This window comes from Crotalus tigris, unplaced genomic scaffold, assembly GCF_016545835.1.
Source record: "Crotalus tigris isolate CLP2741 ecotype Arizona unplaced genomic scaffold, ASM1654583v1 scf7180000024280.1573445, whole genome shotgun sequence".
Lineage (NCBI taxonomy): Eukaryota > Metazoa > Chordata > Lepidosauria > Squamata > Viperidae > Crotalus > Crotalus tigris.
The window spans coordinates 1,026,967-1,046,124 of NW_024100452.1; the positions used below are offsets into that span (position 1 = coordinate 1,026,967).

The 19,158-nt window shown below is 35.4% G+C and overlaps 1 long non-coding RNA gene across 1 annotated transcript; it reads left to right on the forward strand.

Moving 5' to 3' along the window:
- Positions 1-37: 37 nt before the first annotated feature.
- Positions 38-16,419, forward strand: LOC120299126. Its single transcript, XR_005554346.1, has 3 exons — positions 38-348; positions 4,855-4,927; positions 16,273-16,419. It is a non-coding gene; the product is annotated as an uncharacterized LOC120299126 (long non-coding RNA).
- The last annotated feature ends 2,739 nt before the right edge of the window (positions 16,420-19,158 follow it).

Sequence of the window (19,158 nt, forward strand, 5' to 3'; positions counted from 1 at the left end):
TGGAGGGAATGAAAGGGGGGGAAAGGCCCGCTGGGAGATACGGGGGTTTGAATTTTCTTTTCCTTGGGAAACGCCCACTGAGGGCGCGAGGAAGTTGCAGTTCGCTAATGCGAAAGTTATTTTGCAGGCTTTTTTAAAAAAAAGATTTTTTTTTCCTCCTAGTTTTGGGGCGTGGGGAATTCAAGACTCCCGATTTAAGCCATGGTTCCAGATCATTCCTCCAGAGGAGGATTTCCCTTACTAAATCTGCTTCTTTGAGGCTATAGTCCTAGATACAATTATTTAAAAATAAATCCTGTTGAGCCTCCGAGGGGATGATCTACACAGGATTGCAAAGTAACTCCCGAGGTATTTTCCTCTACACATTTGCTTGGTGGTTGGGTTTCTTTCATTGCCATTTTATGGTATCAAAATTGGTTCATTCCATATCTTTGATGGGAAGAAACGGAGGTACTCTGCATTCTTAAATGTAATTTTATGTGCTCGGTATTTTATGTATTTTTTTTAAAGAACTGAACAAGTAAACTAAATGAATTTTAAATAACGTGATTTAAAACTGACCTTACTCTCTGAGTGGCTAGGCTTATGCATTTCCTGTGCTTAAGACTTGTGCAGGAATTCATTAAAAAGTCGGATGTTCAGTTAAAGGGCTATTTGGCGAAACAGAGTTTGGGGATCTTAAATATGTTAGATCTAGATTCTAGTCATTCATTCTTAAGAACAGTAAACTCTTAAAATTAGTTGTTTGGGGAAACGGGCGTGCGGTGCAGAAGGCTAATAGCATGTATATTCACTCGCCTTTTCTCCTGCAACTGGGAGTCTTTGTCCTCCATGAATTTCTCTGAACTTTGTTTAAAGTTGTTTGCCCATGCCTCATTTAAACACAAAATTTCATATTTTAATTAAGATCTCCATGAAACATTTCCTGTTTTCTTTGCTGAATCTTCCACATTCAGCTTCACTAAATCATCTTTGACTTTGTTACTTAGTTTTACAATATAGCTCTGACTGAAGAAAATGATCCAGATGCTTTTTCTGAAATTAAAAAAACAAACTGAAAAAGAGTTACATTCTACAACTTGACAGCTGCACAGAGAAGGCTTTCCTTTATGTGAACAAGAAATGGACCTTGAAAGTGAAGGCATTTTCAAGAGGGCATCTCCTGCTACTGTTAATGTGCAGACAGCTTTGTATCAAGATAGACTGTTGATCAAGTTTACAGTGTCTAGCTATTAGGGCTTTCAACTTTAAAATTTGGATTGTGAAGAGAAAATATTTATAGGATTGTGTACACTTTTTTATTGAAAAGTTTTATAAAAGTTACAATATACACCCCAAAACCCACCCACCCTAACCCCCCCTCTCCCTCCCCCACTTCCCAGAGCTGAGTACAGGGTAACAAATATAATAATCATACTCTAACTAACATTAACCAACTATGTAAATAACCAAGTCCATAATGCTCTTTAACTCCCCTTTAACATAAAAATAAACAAATTAAAAATAAACATAATATAAACAAGTTAATATCCTAATTCTTGAACAATACAGTATCCAAATTGTTAAACAATATTAATACTAAAAATAATAATAAAACTAATAAAAATTCCACTATAGTAAACTATTAATAATAATAATACTCTAAAATTTACTCATAAAGTAGTTGGAACTTTTTAGTCCCATATTTATTCTGAATATAATCTATCCATCTTCTCCAAACCAAAATGTATCTTTCTTGTGAATGATCCTTCAAATAAACAGAAATCTTAGCCATTTCTGCTAAATTTGAGACTTTAAGCGTCCGTTCTTCTATAGTAGGCAAATAATCCTTCTTCCAATATTGCCCTACCAATAACCTTGCAGCTGTTATCAAATTCAAGATCAAATTAGTTTCTTTAACATCACAATCTACAATAACACCCAATAAAAATAATTGTGGAGTAAACGTTATCTTTCTCCTAAAAATCTTTTGAATGTTCCACCAAATCTTAATCCAAAAAGCTTTTATATTTCTGCAAGTCCACCAAATATGAAAATAAGTAGCATCCAAACTACCACATCTCCGACAATTGGGCTGTAAATTAGGATACATACAAGACAACTTTTTAGGATCCAGATGCCATCTATAAAACATTTTATAAAAAATTTCTCTTAAATTTTGGGCCTGGGTAAATTTTACATTTCTAACCCAAATTACCTCCCATATATCCAGTGGAATCGGTTCTTGAATAAGGATTGTGTACACTTTTGAGAGCAAGCAACAAAATTTCATTTTTAATGTGTGCCAATGTGCCCACAGTAAAAAATGACAATAAAGGTTATCTATTATCTATCTATCTATCTATCTATCTATCTATCTATCTATCTATCTATCTATCTATCTATCTACCTAATTGTCAAATTGTCACAGGATAGTTGTTCCAGTTGTTCCAGTTTCTTGGACTTGCAACTTCTCCAGTTATATGGTATCCTTTTTGTGCTACTTCTAGCAAACTTGTAGATATATTCTAAGTGTGGATGTATCATAGATTTGTAGAAAAGCATAATATTGACAGATTCAGTTTTAATTCACAATTACCTCCAAGCACTTGTATTGTATCTATTTCACAGCAGGAGCACAAGTGAAGCAACATTTTTTTTATCTATCTGCCATAACTCAAGATCCCTTTCGTGGTCAGTTATTCTTACTTCAGTATGTATGTGAAGTCAGAATTTTACTCTAATATGCTCATTTTATGTTTGTTTATTCTAAACCATGCTTGGCATTTTAATATTTATTCTTTCACTAATTCTTTTTGTTTAATTATTCTTAATAAGCTAATGTTGTCTGCAAACTCAGTCACCTCATTGCTTATTTCTGTATTCCAATTCATGTGTTGTGCTAAGCCAAAATGTAATTTGTTTGGTTTTTAGCATATATTGGGTAACTACAGAGATTATGGTTTATAAACCATGGTTAGTGTCTTAAGAATATCATGTGAATCCCATTAATTGTGATTTATTCAATAAATCATTTATTTAAATTTATTGGCCACCCAACTCCAGTGTTCAAGTGGAATTATATGAGCCATGGCTTTGTGTGTATTTGCATCTGGCCATAATGGTTTGGAAACATTGATCCATTAGGATGTATGAAACCAGCCAATTTGTAGTTTTTTTCAGTAAATAAATGTATAATAAAAGAATTTTGAAAGGTGTGAATTGTAAAAGGACTTATATTTGCCCACAACTTAAATCCATTTGTTTAACAACTGTTCAACCTTGCAATGGTCCTTAAAAGGATGGCTTTTTACAACCAGTCCTTGCGCTTACAATGGTCACAATGTTGCCATGGTCATGTGATCAAAATTTGGATGTTGGAAACTTGACATGTATTTACAACAATTGCATCATCCAGGAATCATGTGACGCCATTCTAATTTTCCCCGGGACTTCTGAAGAGCAAAGTCAATGGAGGAAACCCAATTCATTTAATAATGTCATGATTCACTTAACTACAGTGATTTACTTAACCACTCACTGCAGCAAAATTGGCTATGGCTCACTTAACAACTGCACTTTATAACAGACATTCTGGTCCCAATTGTGGTTGTAAGTTGAGGGCTACCTGTGTGTATACAAAAAATCATACTGATTCTTTGTTAGGAAAATTTCCTTTTTGTGCTTGATGTTTCTATCTTTATTCATCTATTTCAGTAGTAATTCACTAGTTCATCTAGAAAAGACATCAAGAAATCAGTCCGTAATTTAGTGGATTCTGGTCTTCCCGGATTTGCTGACATCTTTTTATTTAGAAGTGCCACAGTTCAGTATAAATATACCGTTATATCCTAGTTGGATTTGTCCAACTAAAATAGGACAGAGTAGTATTTTTGTTATTTGTCTGGAATTGTTTTATTATTACAATTAGTCCTTGACTTACAACCATATTTGGGACCAGAGTTTCCATTGCTATGGTAAGCAAGGCAGTTGTTAAGTGAGTCTTAAGCAATTTTACAACTTTTTGGGCCATGGTTGGTAAATGAATCACTGTAGTTGTTAAATGAATCATGCAGTTGTTAAGTGTATCCGGTTCCCCAATTGGCTTTGCTTGCTGAAGCTGTTGGGAAGGTTTCAAATACAGGTCACATAACCCCAGGATACTGCGCCCATTGTAAATATATGCCAATTGCCAAGTGTTCAGATTTTAATTACATGGCCATGGGGATGCTATGACTATTGTAAGTGTAAGGACCAGTTGTAAGCCATTTTTTTCAGTGCTGTTGTAATTTTAAAGGATTGCTAAATGAATGGTTGTAAGTTGAGGCCTACCTGTATGTAAGGCCCAGTTTGGTATAATATTTAAGGTACCATGCTAGAAACCAGGAGACCATAAGATTTTAAAGCAGGATTAAATTAACAATAACCTAATTATTATAAAATATCAATACAATCCCATATGTGATTATTGACAGCTTATAATAACTTCAGTAGGATTTTTTCTCTACTAGGTGAATGTAAGAATTTTTCTAAAATGGTTTACTTGCTTCTCAGAGGGAAAATTAGAATTAATATAATCGCTGAATATAAACTAATCTATACTGATACAAATTTTGCTGCAACAAAATGCAGTAAACAAATGTAATGTTAATGGTTAATATGTAAACTAGTTTTATTTTAAAGATTCTTATTTCTTTAATATTTGATAACTTTATTATAACAAGCGTCTGGTGAGGTGGACTGTAATCCATGAAGGTTTATGCTGTAATACAAGTATAAGATGTCATAAGACTCTTTACTTGAAAGTAATATCTTGAAATGTCTATGTTTCCATTGGGATATATACAAATAAATTGCTCATTATTGCCTCTTTAGATTTTCATATAGAATGTGAAAGAAAAAAGAAAATTAGAAGTAAAGCCAGATGAATATGAGGTACGAAAAAGAGGTAATTATTTTAAGATAAAGAGGTAATTTTTTTTAAGGTAAGGGAAAGAAAATAGAGACAATAACAAAAACAATAACAAAAACAAAAGTATAACAAAAAAGGGTTTGATTCACCAGGCAAATATCTGTGTCAAGGAACAGCTGATCTTCCAGTTCATTTTCAAAAATATCCATGCTTTTTAGCAGGTAGCCATTTATATCACAAGCTACTGCCTTGTTTCCGACATTGCCCTCTGTTAGTAAATGTAAGATGACATTCCTTCCCCTCCAAATTCACAATTAATTATTTTGGGGGGGAAATTCTAGATGGATGGATGGATGGATGGATGGATGAGCATTGTATGCTAGTTTTTGGTCTTCACTTTTATATGTATTTATTAACTCTATTTCTTATTCCAAAATAAAATCAAATAGGTCAATTTGTCCTGAAAAAGTTGGATGACATATTCCATTCCACCTGAGGGATTTATGCCATCCTTACTAAGAAGACAAAAAGGATTGATAAGAAAAATAATTCTGTAGTTTTGCAGATTTATCAATAGGGAATCAATAGGGATCTAGGCAGATGACTTTAAGGGTAATCCTCCATTTATTTACTTATTTGATGATTATTTATAATTTTCCAATCTATAAATGTTGCTTTAAAAAAACTTGATCTTGCAAACACAATTGTGCAGACTTGTTCCCCTTTTGTAATCCTTAACAATTATTCTTGAGTACAGTAATGCATCTAATGCATTAAATAAATCTCTAGGGGAGGATTAGGAGCCATAGGTAGAGGTTGGGTGGTAATATCTTCTAAATTCACCTGAGCTTCTTGCTTTTTTTTCTCTTTTCTTTTTATTAAAAGTTTTACAAATTTATTACAATATAAACCCCCCACCTCTCACCCCTTCCCCCCCTCCCCCACTTCCCAGAGCTGATTACAGGGTAACAAATAAACAAACATAATCTAACTAACATAAACCAACTATACTATCAATCAAAACCATAACACACTTTAACTTCTTCTCAAAACAAATATTAACAAATTAAAACAAAAATAATAATATAATTAAAACTATTAATAATTATCTAAAATCTACTCAAAAGCAACATAATACTTTTCAGTTTCATATTTCTTTTGAATATAATCAATCCATCTTCTCCAAACCATAATGTATCTTTCTTGTGAATGGTCCTTCAAGTAGGTGGAGATTTTCACCATTTCTGCTAAATTAGACACTGATTTTACAGTTGTCTTCAATGTTATAAAACAAAAACAAGAGTAAAACAGAAAATCAAAGCAGGTGGGATACATATCTGTGATGTAGGACGCTCAGAGTCACTTGTTGAGATGCATGGCTACCGAAATTAAATAGTTGGATTATTTTTATGTCAAGGACCAAATGTGGGTTGTAGGTTACAACTCCTATTTTCCATCTTTAGATAAATAATATTGACTCTTGGATAAGGATTAACAGAAGCTAGTCAGGGATGTTTTTCTAACGAAAATCGCACAATGACCAGCTAAAAGAAAAAGTAGTAGTAAACATATCTAATTAGAATTTTCAAATTCTGGAATCTATTCCTTCATGAGAGGTTAACAGGTGTGTTATTTCAGTGTCTAGAAAATATAATTAATAAATAGAATTTAAGCTATATGGTGCAATATTGAATCAGGTTTATGTCCCTTGTATGTTTTTATTGTTTTCAATTTGTATTATAACTGTTTATTTTCTTCTCAAAAACAGCAAGATTTAAGCTTGAAGTAAAAGATTATACATTTTTAATTATTTTTACATCAAAAAAAAGATATCACACTACAAATAAATAGTGCTGATGGCATTGTGTGTAATAAACAAATAAAACACATGCAGGTTGATACCTGATAATTATTCCTACATGGAAAGATGCTTTTAAGAAATTGTGCAAAGAACCATTTGAAATCCAACTAATAATAATAACAATAACAATAATAGTTGGAAGGGACCTTGGAGGTGTTCTAGTCTAGGGCTTTTCAACCTTTTCACCCATTGTATCACTTTTAGGATATGGCAATATCCAAGTACCACCAGTCGCCTAGCAAGGGGTCAAAAACTTTATGACCCAAAAAAAAAAAAGGAAAAAAGTGATAAAGTACAGGTAGTCCTCGACTTACAACAGTTGCTTAGTGACTGTTCGAAGTTACAACGGCACTGAAAAAAGTGACTTATGACCATTTTTCACACTTATGACTTTCAGCATTCCCAGAGTCATGTGATTTACATTCGGATGTAAATTGGCAATTGATTCATATTTATAATGGCTGCAGTGTCTCAAGGTCATGTGATCCCCTTTTGCAACCTTTTGACAAGCAAAGTCAATGGGGAAACCAGATTCACTTAACAACCTTTTATATCAGGGGTGTCAAACTCAATTTCATTGAGGGCTGCATTAGTATTGTGGTTACCATGGGGGGAGGGGTTTCCTTCCTTTTACCCTGTCTCTCTGCCTCCCTCCTTCTCATTCCCATTTCCTTCCTTCCTTCCTTCCTTCCTTCCTTCCTTCCTTCCTTCCTTCCTTCCTTCCGATCCTGATCCTGATCCTGATCCTGATCCTGAGCCAGTTGATTGGCACTTCTAGGTGGCTCAGCAGAAGTGCCAGGATCAGTGCAAGGCTCCAGATGATTGGTGCTTCTGGAGGGCTCAGCAGAAGCGCTGATCAGCTGTAGCTGCGCACACCGATTCTAGGCTCCTGCTGAGCCCCCATAGCCCTGCAGAAGCGCACGCCGATCCTGGGGCTCCTGCCCAGCTCACTCACTCATCCTACCCCCAAAAACAGGACGCTCACTCGCTTGCCCTTCCCCCAAAAACAGGTCGCTTTCTAAACAGACCGTTTGCTCATGCGCCCTTTCCCCAAAAACACGTTGCTCACTAAACACACCACTCAGGTGCCTTTTCCCCCAAAACACACTGCTTGCTCATTCACCCTTCGCCTAATGCACCACTTGGTAAATAGGCCACTCGCTCATGTGTCCTTTCCCCGAAAACACACCGCTTGCTAAACAGGCTGCTCGCTCACTCACCCTTTCTCCGAAAACAGGCCACTCGCTCTGTCTCTCCTCACTGCTTTGGTTAGAAAAGGCTTTTCTCTTCTTGCTCTCCCTCTCCCGCTAAAACCTGCCCCTTTTATACTTCTCTCCGCCCTCCTCCATTTCTCTTCTGGGTGCGTCGGAAGCTCCAATTACCATGTGTTCCAATCCTGGGGCTTATGCCAAGCTCTGCAGCTCCAGCTGATCTCCAGGTCTGTGCAGTGCCACTTTAGCTGGTTCCCTCCCCCGCTACACTTGGCTAGGGGGTCGCGTGCCACCTGCCAGGTGCTAAAGTACCACTGGTAGTACGGGTACCACCAGTTGAAAAGCCCTGTTCTAGTCCAACCTCTTCTCAGACAGGAAACCCTGTACCATTTCAGACAAATGATTGTCCAGCCTCTTCTTAAAAACTTCCAGTGTTGCAGCATTCACAACTTCTGGAAGCAGGTTGTTCCACTGATTAATTGTTCTAGCTGTCAGGAAATTTCTCCTTAGTTCTAGGTTGCTTCTCTCTTTGAATAGTTTCCTTCCACTGCTTCTTGTCCTGCCTTCAGATTTTTTGGAGAATAGCTTGATTCCCTCTTCTTTTCTTACTGCTAACATTACTGTATAATAATACAATATTACAATAATATGAGCTGTCCAGAGTTACCCTGTGGTAAGATGAGTGGCCAATAAATAACAGAAAGCAAAGAATAGTAATAATGGAAGGTTTTGCCAGTGGACAAAAACTAGCCCCCTTCCGCGTATCTCTCCAAGGAACTGTTTTGAGAGCAGTCCTTTTCAAATTATGAATGAATGATTTTTCTGGGTTTTCTGGCAATATTACACATTACTTAAAATAGCTAAAAGTGAAAAATAGTTCAACTAGTCTCAAAAAGATCTTTCAAAATTTAAGGGATGTGTATTTTAAGCACACACACTTTTCCCCAATTTAAATATATACAGATAGGATCTGATTTGTCAATGACTGGCCAGGAAAGGAGTAATGAGGTTCTGGCACTTAGTTTGATTAAAAATTATAACTGCTGTTCAACAGTACATTCATATTTGGCTTGTTGAGAAAAGGGTAAAAAAAAAGGCTGCTTGTATTGTAGTGCCTGTGTACAAATTTATTATGCAGCTGTTCTTGGAATACTATATACAGTTCACTGAACCTCAAAAATAATATTATAGAACTGGAGAAAATGCCAAAAAGGGTGACCAAAATAACTTAGGAGCAGGAACAATTCAGGTCACAGGTTGTAAGAGTGTAGTATTACTCATGAAAAATAATATCTAATTAAATTAAAGTTTGCTTATGGACAAAAGATATCTAAAACTGCTCACTTTGATGTTTTCATGGTGACACAATGTACAATTATCCCAACGTGGAAAGATGCTTTTAAGAAATTGGGCAAAAGGAACTATTTGAAATGCCAACTTTTCTTACTCTTAACATTACTGTACAATAGTACAATAATATTACAATAATATCCTGTGGTAATATAGGTGGCCAATAAATTTGATAAATAAATTGGATAAATAAATAAATATAGTAGTCTGTTGTATTTGTGGATTTTATGTCGTCAGAAACTGGGAAATTTTAAATAAACATACATTTGACAGAAAACTTGAAAGTTGAACAGAATAAAACTCTAACAGAAGTTTAGGTCACCAAAGCAGTTCAGGCTTTTCATATAATTTGAAGTGATCCAAATTTCTCTTCCTAATTTGGGAATCTTTTCTTCAATTGCTATTAGTCTTCTTGAGTCTTGTGAGATTTCTAGTACAGGTTTTGCATAAAATAAATTATGAAATAGCGACATAAATTACATATAATTCATGAATATGTACACATGTTTCATAATATTATGTAAATTGCTGCTAAAAATAGTAAAAACAGTCTTAGATAAGTAATAATGGACTGGATAAATCTAATAAGCTAAACAATAACAAATAAAAGATCTAGGAATAAGAAGCTTATGGGATCATGGATGTAATACTTGATTAGTACTGGATATGAAATTTTATGTCTCCTCAGGGTCTTGAGTTTTCGAGAAGTTGTAAACGCCTGGCACTTGGGGCTTGATATGTTAACTTGTTCTTCTCTCCAAAGGGATATCTATATGTGAGATATTTGCTATCAGTAAAGAGATTTTTACTATATGTATTGTTTTAATTTGATTGCTGTATCAGATATGCATGCGGTCACAGTCTACTATGGTTAAAGGAACCTAAGAGCTCCCAAAATAATACATATAAAAGTAAATAAATCTATTTGAAAGATAGTTATACTTCTAAATCCCCTTTTGCTTATTGATATATATGTAGTGTGAAATGTTTTTGTCTCCTTTGTTGTAATACTACTTGCCACAATTTCAGCAGTTATCCATATGTTGTAATGCTGATTAGATTCACAAATTGTGCAAAATCATAATGTAGCTTGTTTGGATTTGTCCAAGTGCATTGTATGAATCTAGATACTATCATTTATAAAATCTGGTCTATAGACTTAACGTAATTAATGAATCCAATGCCTATAGCTTTTTCAATAACCTATATAAAAACAAGCATAAATTAATGCACAATGTGGACCTATTATACTAATTACTGTGTTATTTAGAAGGCTGCCTTTGAATATTTTTACCAATATCAATAGAGATGGTGTTTGTTTAATGATCATTTTTCAGTGTGTATTCAAACTTGCAACAGCACTGAATGAGTGGTACCTACAACCCCTACTGCTCTTCACAGTGTCCTGATCACCTATGTGCAACCTTCTTTGCTGGCTCCCTACAAGCAATGAGATAGCTGGCAAGAGGCCACAAATGGTGACCACATGACATCTTCACTTAACAATGGCATGGAATTCATTTAATAATGACAACTGGGAAGTGCTAGAACTGAACTTGCTAAGCAATGTAGACACATGACATTGTTCTTTATGATTACATCTATTAGCAGTGGAAATTTCAGCCCCAATTCCCATCATTAACTGAGGACTATGTGTGTTAGAAAGTAGAGAATAGGTTCTTGTAGTCTACCTTTTTACCTTAGAACCAAAACTCAAGAACCATAACAAAAAAAGATACAGAACAACTAAATTTAACTGCGTTTAATCAAAGTAGTAACACAAATTGATACCATACAGTAAAGCATTAAAAGCTCAAACTACAAAAAAGATGCATGATAGCTATATATAATTGCATTTAATCAAAGTAACAACACAAACATAAAATAATACCATATAATAATACATTATTAAAATTGTTCAAAAATGTAAATAAAAAGATTATTGATATTCTTCTTGAGTGTAGACTGAATGGAGAGTTACAGCAACTCTAAAAGGAATTCATTACAGAGAGAAATTCTGCTAGAGATCTCATCCTGTGTGCCCCCAAAATAAGCATCCATAACAGATCTGTGATAAGTCTCTCCTATTTTTTGTCCCTCAAAGAGTGAAAAGTTCAACCCCTGAAGAATTTAATGCGTACAACCAACATCAACCCCACAAACAATTGGCCAATATAAAGATTTTTCAGCAAACATGTTGACAAAATACATTTCCTTTATTCTGACATTGATTTTTGCTTTTACATGTGGATTTTAACAAAATCAAATTAACTGAATGCGTACATGCCAGTTTTGGGTGGTGGTTAAGGTGCTGGCCTAGAAACAAAAAGACTCTTGAGTTGTAGTCGCACCTTACGCATGAAAAAGCAACTGGATGACTTTGGGCCAGTCACTTACTTTCAGCCTAAGCTTCCTCACAAGGTTGTTGTTGCAGGAAAAAAGAGGAAGTGGGAGGAATATTATGTACAGTATGTTCACCATCTTGAGCTACTTATAAAGTAATAAAGATATAAAAAATAATAAAACTAAATATTTTAAAATTAACAAAATTATGATAGACTGGGCTTTCATTTAATGACAAAACACAACTTGAAAAAGAAACAATATATGGAAACAATGACAGTATTTTATAATTTATTAATCTACTGTAATATATCTGTCCAGTTTGACAGATTACTTTTGAAAGCTTACCTGTGATTCCCAAAATGTCCATCTTTTAAGTATAATTTGAAAGAGCTTGTTTTATAGGTTAAAAGTTACAAAACAAATTACTTTGTTTTTGGTAATAGATTAAAAGTTATAAACAAATTGCCCAAATCTTTCAGGATCAATGCAACACAAACCTCAAGAATTTTACAGCATACAGTAATCTCAGACACTGATATGGTGACTTGATGATATGTGTATCACTGGCTACAATGGGACATGTTTTTGAATATGTATGTTTAGAGAGGTAATTTAAGATAAAAACAGCTTTACATCCTCAGGCAACAGATGGCCTCAATGTGGACATCCTGTTTTGAAAAACAATGTATACACAGGGTAGCTTTTAGATATATTTCTAAAACATTATTAAATTTGAGATTTTGATGGGTTATTAAATATTTCATGGTTTAAGTTTTATGTTCTCTTCTGTTTTTCCTCTGACATTCTAGATGTGTTCATGAAAACCTATTGTTTCATTCAAGCCTTTCTTTTGTGAATATCAGGAATGGATGTTTATTCTATTTTATTTCTTTTCCTCTCCAATATAATATATTTTATGTTAAATATTTACAGATATTTAATGTTTGGATTGCTCCAAATATATAAGGAGCTTCTATTAGCATTAGAAATTTCTGCAGACGTAAGAGTAGGGCCAACAACAAGTATTTAAAACTTCAGAGAATGAATAATCAATAACATGTATACCTGTTTTGTCAAGCTGACAGGAAAAAGGCAGGTACATGCCCTGTAAATTTTATCATTTTTGTAAACTGGGGGCTGGTAGCACTGATTGGAGAGGCCAGAAATTGGGCTTTCAGTGGCAGTGACTGCTGTGTCCAAAGATAAGTGTATTTGTGGGTGGAGGTTAATTGACATCCATCATGGGAGAAAGTGGAAGCCAGTATGAGCAGTAGTAGAAATGACAAGCAGCACATCTTGACAATGAGATGTATAAATTTAATAAATAAATAAAGTGCTGAAGGATGACAAAGAACAAAGAAAGATAGAAGGAACAAGAAATGAAAAATTGTGGCTGGGAATGAACTGGGTACCAGATGTATAGGTAGGTGAATGCACTCCATTGAGCCTTTTATTGAAGGATTATAGCTTGGTGTAGGGATTGGTAAAGGGAACATTGGAGGAATGGCAGAGACAGTGATGAAAAGGACAGTTTCATTTCTTTGGTGGGAGATGAGGAATGGAGAAGAAAGGCTCCTGCTCAAAGTGAGAAAACGGGGAAGACTCCCAACTTTGGACTGAGATGAAAATTCAGTGGAAAGGATAGGCTAGAGGTGTGTGCTGTAAGAGAAGTTAAATTGCGTGAGTTTTCTTAGAGGAATGTAGGAAAGTGTGAAAAGCATAATGGATTACTACTGAGTAGCTGAGGGAAGTATGGGAGGAACAGAGGATGAGTTGTTACAGGAGAAAAGAGAGCAACATGTATCATTCCTCATTTCTAAACTCAATATGCAGATAATTAGATTATTACTATCACGTTAGCTTTACCTCTTTTTACCACTGCTTGTACTGCTCTCCGCTTTTGCTCATGGCGATGGGAGGGAAACACCCAGTCAAGTATTAATTTTAAAAGAATAACTTATTTGCCCATCTTTAAGAGGCCATCTTTGCACCTAGCTATATTAGATGATTGTTGCCCAGTCTCCAAATTCTTTTTTCTAGAGAAAGTTGTTTAAAAAGTGGTGTTATGGTAGTTACAAACAATTCTGGATTATATAAATACTTTTGGGCCTGGAAGCCTAGGCATGTGATAAAAATCATATTGTTTGCTCTCATGAGTGCCCTCTAATAGAATTGGATGGTGGGAGCATGATTCTCTCATAATATTGAATCCTTCAGTTTTCAATATTATCAACCTTCCAAATTGCTGTGATTCTGTTCAGTGATGATTCCATTCCTTCCTACCTGGACAATACCAGTCAATGGTTGTGCAGAGGAGTGTTTCCTGGAATGGGGATTCTGTGACACTCACTCATGCTTTTGACACCTCTTAATTGACCTACTGGAGCACATTGTATATGAGGCCCACCTAGAAATTTCAGATGGTACAGGATATGATTGCCTGTTACTAATGGATTAAACCATGTACAACAGTGGTTCTAAACCTTTCTAATGCCGCGACCCCATAATACAGTTCCCCACGTTGTGGTAACCCCCAACACTTATACATCACCAGGTGCCAAGGGTGTGGCCAAAGAAAAGGGGGAAAAATGGCGGACAGCCTTGTTTGGCGACCCCCATGAAATAGTCGTTCGACCCCAAATGGGGTCCCAACCCACAGGTTGAGAACCACTGATGTACAACCTTTTAATCCCTATTTAATGTAAGCTGTACTTGGCTATCAGTTCATTTCTGGATAAAATTCAAGGTGCGGGTTATTTTCTATATAGTTCTATATTGCTTGGAACCTGGGTATCTTTGATGCTGTACACTCCAAATACAGGTAGTCCTTGAATTATGACCATACTTGAGCCCACAATTTGGTCATTAGTTGTGATGGTCATATAGTAGGTCACACATCACCGCACCTGATTTTATGATCTTTTTTGCAGTGGTCATTAAGCAAATGCCACAATCATTAAGTGAACACATTATTTGCTATGTGGTGGGTTTTGTTAGAAACGCTGATTTCCAGAAAAACATAGTAAATTGTGGTGATGTGACCATGGAACACTGCAAATGGCCATAAATGCAGGCTGGTTGCCAAATGCCTCAAATGTGGTCGCTTGACTGGAGGGTAAACGTCAGCACTTCAAATTTAGATCATAAATCTCTTTTGGGATCTGTCATAACTTCAAATGATCACTAAGTGATCAGCCATATGCCAGGGACTACTTGAACAATCTGGACTAATCCCAATCACTAGGAATTCTGGTGGGAAGGGGACTGAAAAATAAGCATTATCTATGAACCCCTGTGGAATAATTTGTCCCTGATAGTAATTTAGGCCCCTTCTCTGATAAGACACCTGTAAGAGATGGCTATTTTAGAGCACCTTCTGGGAAAGATGATATTGATGATGATGATAGAAAATAACTAGTAAAAATATAAAATTATGCAAGATTTGTGGAAAATTTTGATTATGATTACATACAATATTATTGTTTTGCTTCAATTTCCTCTAACTTGTAACTTGGTTTGATTGATGTGCCATAGAAGTTATAGTAAATAAAACAATGAACTATACCTAATAGTAACATAAAAACTCCTACTGTTCCTTCCCTTTAGTTCAGCGGTTCTCAACCTATGGGTCGCGACCCCATTTGGGGTCGATCGACCATTTCTCGGGGGTCGCCAAACAAGGCGATCCGCCATTTTTTCCCCTCAGGGGGCGTCGCCGCGCATGCGCGCCACGCCACGCATGCGCGGCACGTTTGTGTGACGGGGGTCACCGTCACACAAACGTTGAGAACCACTGCTTTAGTTGCCATATGCCTATCCAGCCCATTTGTCCTTCTCCCTATTTTTCTTCCCTGTAGATATATCTGTAGATACATCTTCCCTCCCATACATCTGTCTCCCCAGCCTTCCTTTCTCTTAGCTGTGACTGTTGTGCTTCAGTTTAGTAGTTTTTAGCAGGTTGCCTGTCCACAAATAAGGAAGAATTCATCTCGGTAGCCAAAGAAGTTTACCAACAGAAGTATAACAACTTACTGTATAGTTCTCTATATACTGTACTATACTGTATTTATCCATTTTGATCAACCATTTTGACTATCCCTGAGCTCCCAGGGCAAGAATATATATGGAAAGATGTTAATTTAGGCCTGACTGTTCTTCCCAGGTGAGGTAAAATATATGGATGGCTGCAGACTTTGCTTCAGATTCTAATTCCAAGGCTGTTAGGAGCTAAATTAAGCTAATGTTGCCTTTCCATATCCAGGATTTCTAATTTAAGAGGTGTTGTAGTTTGATCAGAACCCATGGACAGGAAAATTGTTATCCATAAGGTGTTGAGAGACAGTTTATCCAATAGGCTCTGGTTCCAGATTAATAGAAACTACCCAGAAATTATTAAGAGAACCAGGGACATTGGGTAAAGTTAAACTTTATTTAAAAATTTAAAATAGCCAGCAATCTCAAGGTTCTTTGAGTAAACCAGCCTTCACCCAGAGGATGGCATATGGGACATACCATTCTTGGAGATTTGGAGCACTGTACTCAGAAATGTAGATCGAATATTTCCAAGAATAATATTAAGGATGTAGATCTAATATTTTTTTTGTATATTGTAGGATTTAGCTTCAAATAATTAGGTAGTCACAAAGATTCCATGGATGAGAATCCTCCAGGGGAAAACAACGCAAGAAGCTTGGGAAATTTTGAAAAGCAAGATAATAGAAGCCCAGTCTAGCTCAATACCAACGAAGAGGAAAAATAACAGCTCTCAAAAGAAACCAGCATGGCTTCATAAAGAACTCTCTGACAAATTGAAAGATAAAAAGGACAAGTATAGAAAGTGGAAAGAGGGGCACATAACTAAATCAGAATATCAACAAATAGCCCGAGCCTGCAAAGACGAAGTGAAGAAAGCTAAGACTCAAAATGAATTAAGGCTTGCGACCAATGTCAAAAATAACAAAAAAGCTTCTTTCAACATGTAAAAAAACAAGAAAAAAGTGAAGGAAACAATTGGTCCATTAGTGGGTGAGTGGTAAGAAGGTGACTAGCAATAGGGACAAAGCAGAACTATTTAACTCGTTTTGGAATCTGTCTTTACACAAAGGGAAAAAGACCAACCTATCAAAAATAGTGCCATAAAAAACAGTATAGAAACACAAGATAGGCAAGAAAATAATAAGTGAGCCTTTGATTCCCAAAGAAAACACAGACCTGGCGCAAATTAAGAACTATAGACCAATTTCTCTTTTGAATTCGGATTACAAGATTTTTATGGCAATAATGGCGCAAAGATTTGAAAGGTTCTTAGTGGATTTTATACATACCGATCAAAACGGCTTTCTATCTAAAAGATATATAAGAAACAATATTAGGACTGTTTTGGACATATTGGAGTATTATGAAGTACATAATGAAAAGCAAATGTGTTTAATTTTTCTTGATGCACAAAAAGCATTCGACAATATAAAATGGGATTTATGTTGTATATAAATTGTATATGGACTTTGGGGGAAATTTCTTAAATGTGTTTAAATCAGTTTATTCTAAGCAGGTGGCCAAAGTAATAATGGAGAACCGACTGAGAGCTTCCAAATTCAAAAAGGCACGAGGCAAGGTTGCCCACTATCACCACTGTTGTTTATATTATCTCTTGAGGTATTAACTAGAGTAATCCGGCAAGATGAACAGATCCAAGGTTTAGAAATCAAGAAAGAGACATTTAAAATACAAGCCTTTGCAGATGATTTAGTCTTTATAATTGAAGAACCACTACAATCAGGGACAAGACTGATGGAAACACTGAATAGATATGGGGAAATAGCAGGTTTAAAGATAAATAAAGAAAAAAACTAAAATGCTCGTCAAAAATATGACTAAAATACAGAAAAATGAATTGGTTGACAGAATAGGTGTTCAAATCACAAATAAAATTAGATATTTAGGGATACAATTGACTGCCAAATGCGCTACACTTAAAAGGGATAACTATGATAAGTTAATAGAACAGATTCAAAAAGACTTTGATATTTGGACTAACCTACAGCTCTCTCTTATGGGCAGAATTGCGGTGATTAAAATGAATGTGTTGCCAAAAATCTTATTTTTGTTCCAATGTATACCTATAAAATTAGACAAGAAATCTTTTTCAAAATTTGAATAAAATGATGTGTAAATTCATCTGGCAAAGAAAAAGAGCAAGGATTAAATTAAAATTATTGCAGGACTCAAAGGAAAGGGGGGGATTTGGTTTTCCAGACCTGGAGAAATATTATCAGGCTGCAGCATTAGTATGGGTAAGAGATTGGATATTACTAAAAAACAGGAGACTATTATGTCTGGAGGGCCATGACGTACAAATAGGATGGCATGCCATATTATGGGATCATAAATATAAAGTACATAAATATTTTCGAAGACACTATATTAGGCAAGCTCTTATTGATGCATGGACAAAAATTTGGCAACCAAATTATACCCAAGTACCTAGTTGGATCTCACCATTAGAAATATATGTACACCCAAAATTTACCCAATTAGACAAGACCATAACATATAAAAATATCTTAGATGAAAGAGGGGAATTGAAATCCAGGAAAATCCTCCAGGATGAAGGGATAGAATTAGAATGGTGGGCATACCTGCAACTGCAGGCGAGATATTGGAAAGATAAAAAAGAGTTAGGCATTAAATTAGAACCAATAGAATTGGATAAAATAATATTGGGGTCGGAGGATAAAATGATTAAAAAATTATACCACTATTTGTTAGATCAGGCAATGTACGAGGAACAAGTAAAAGTGACTATGTTGAATTGGAGTAAGGACTTTGGTCTTAATTTTGATCTGCACATCTGGCAAGAACTATGGGCAAGAAACAAGCTTACTTTGGCCACCTCTTACAAAGAGAATCTTTACAAAATGTTTTATAGATGGCATCTCCCATCCACAAGATTGGCTAAAATGTGTACCAATATCTCCCCCTAAATGTTGGAAATGTAATTTGACAAGTGGAACTTACTATCATATGTGGTGGGAATGCACGCGAGCTCATGATTTTTGGAAATAAGATTAAAGTATGGTTGGAAGAAATATTAGAGCAAGTGGTAGAACCAAAACCAGAACTCTTTCTATTAGGTTTAACTACGCAAAAACATGACAAAGGCGTACTTTATTTAATGCTACACATTTTAACGGCTTCCAGACTGGTTTTTCCTCAAAATTGGAGGAATAAGGGAACCTCAACAGAAGAAGAGATCCTGTATAAAATTTTATCATGTGCTGAGATGGACAGGCTTACAATGATTATGAAAGACAAGACAGAACAGGAATACTTCGAAATCTGGGGCAAATTTTAATATATATATATAACTGTACGTTATATACTGTACATATAACTGTATATATAATTGTATTGTATAAAAGATAAGGCTTATATAGAGGTTAAGAACGATGTGTTAAGCTTTTATACCATGATAGGAACTGATAGGAAAACTCATTCTG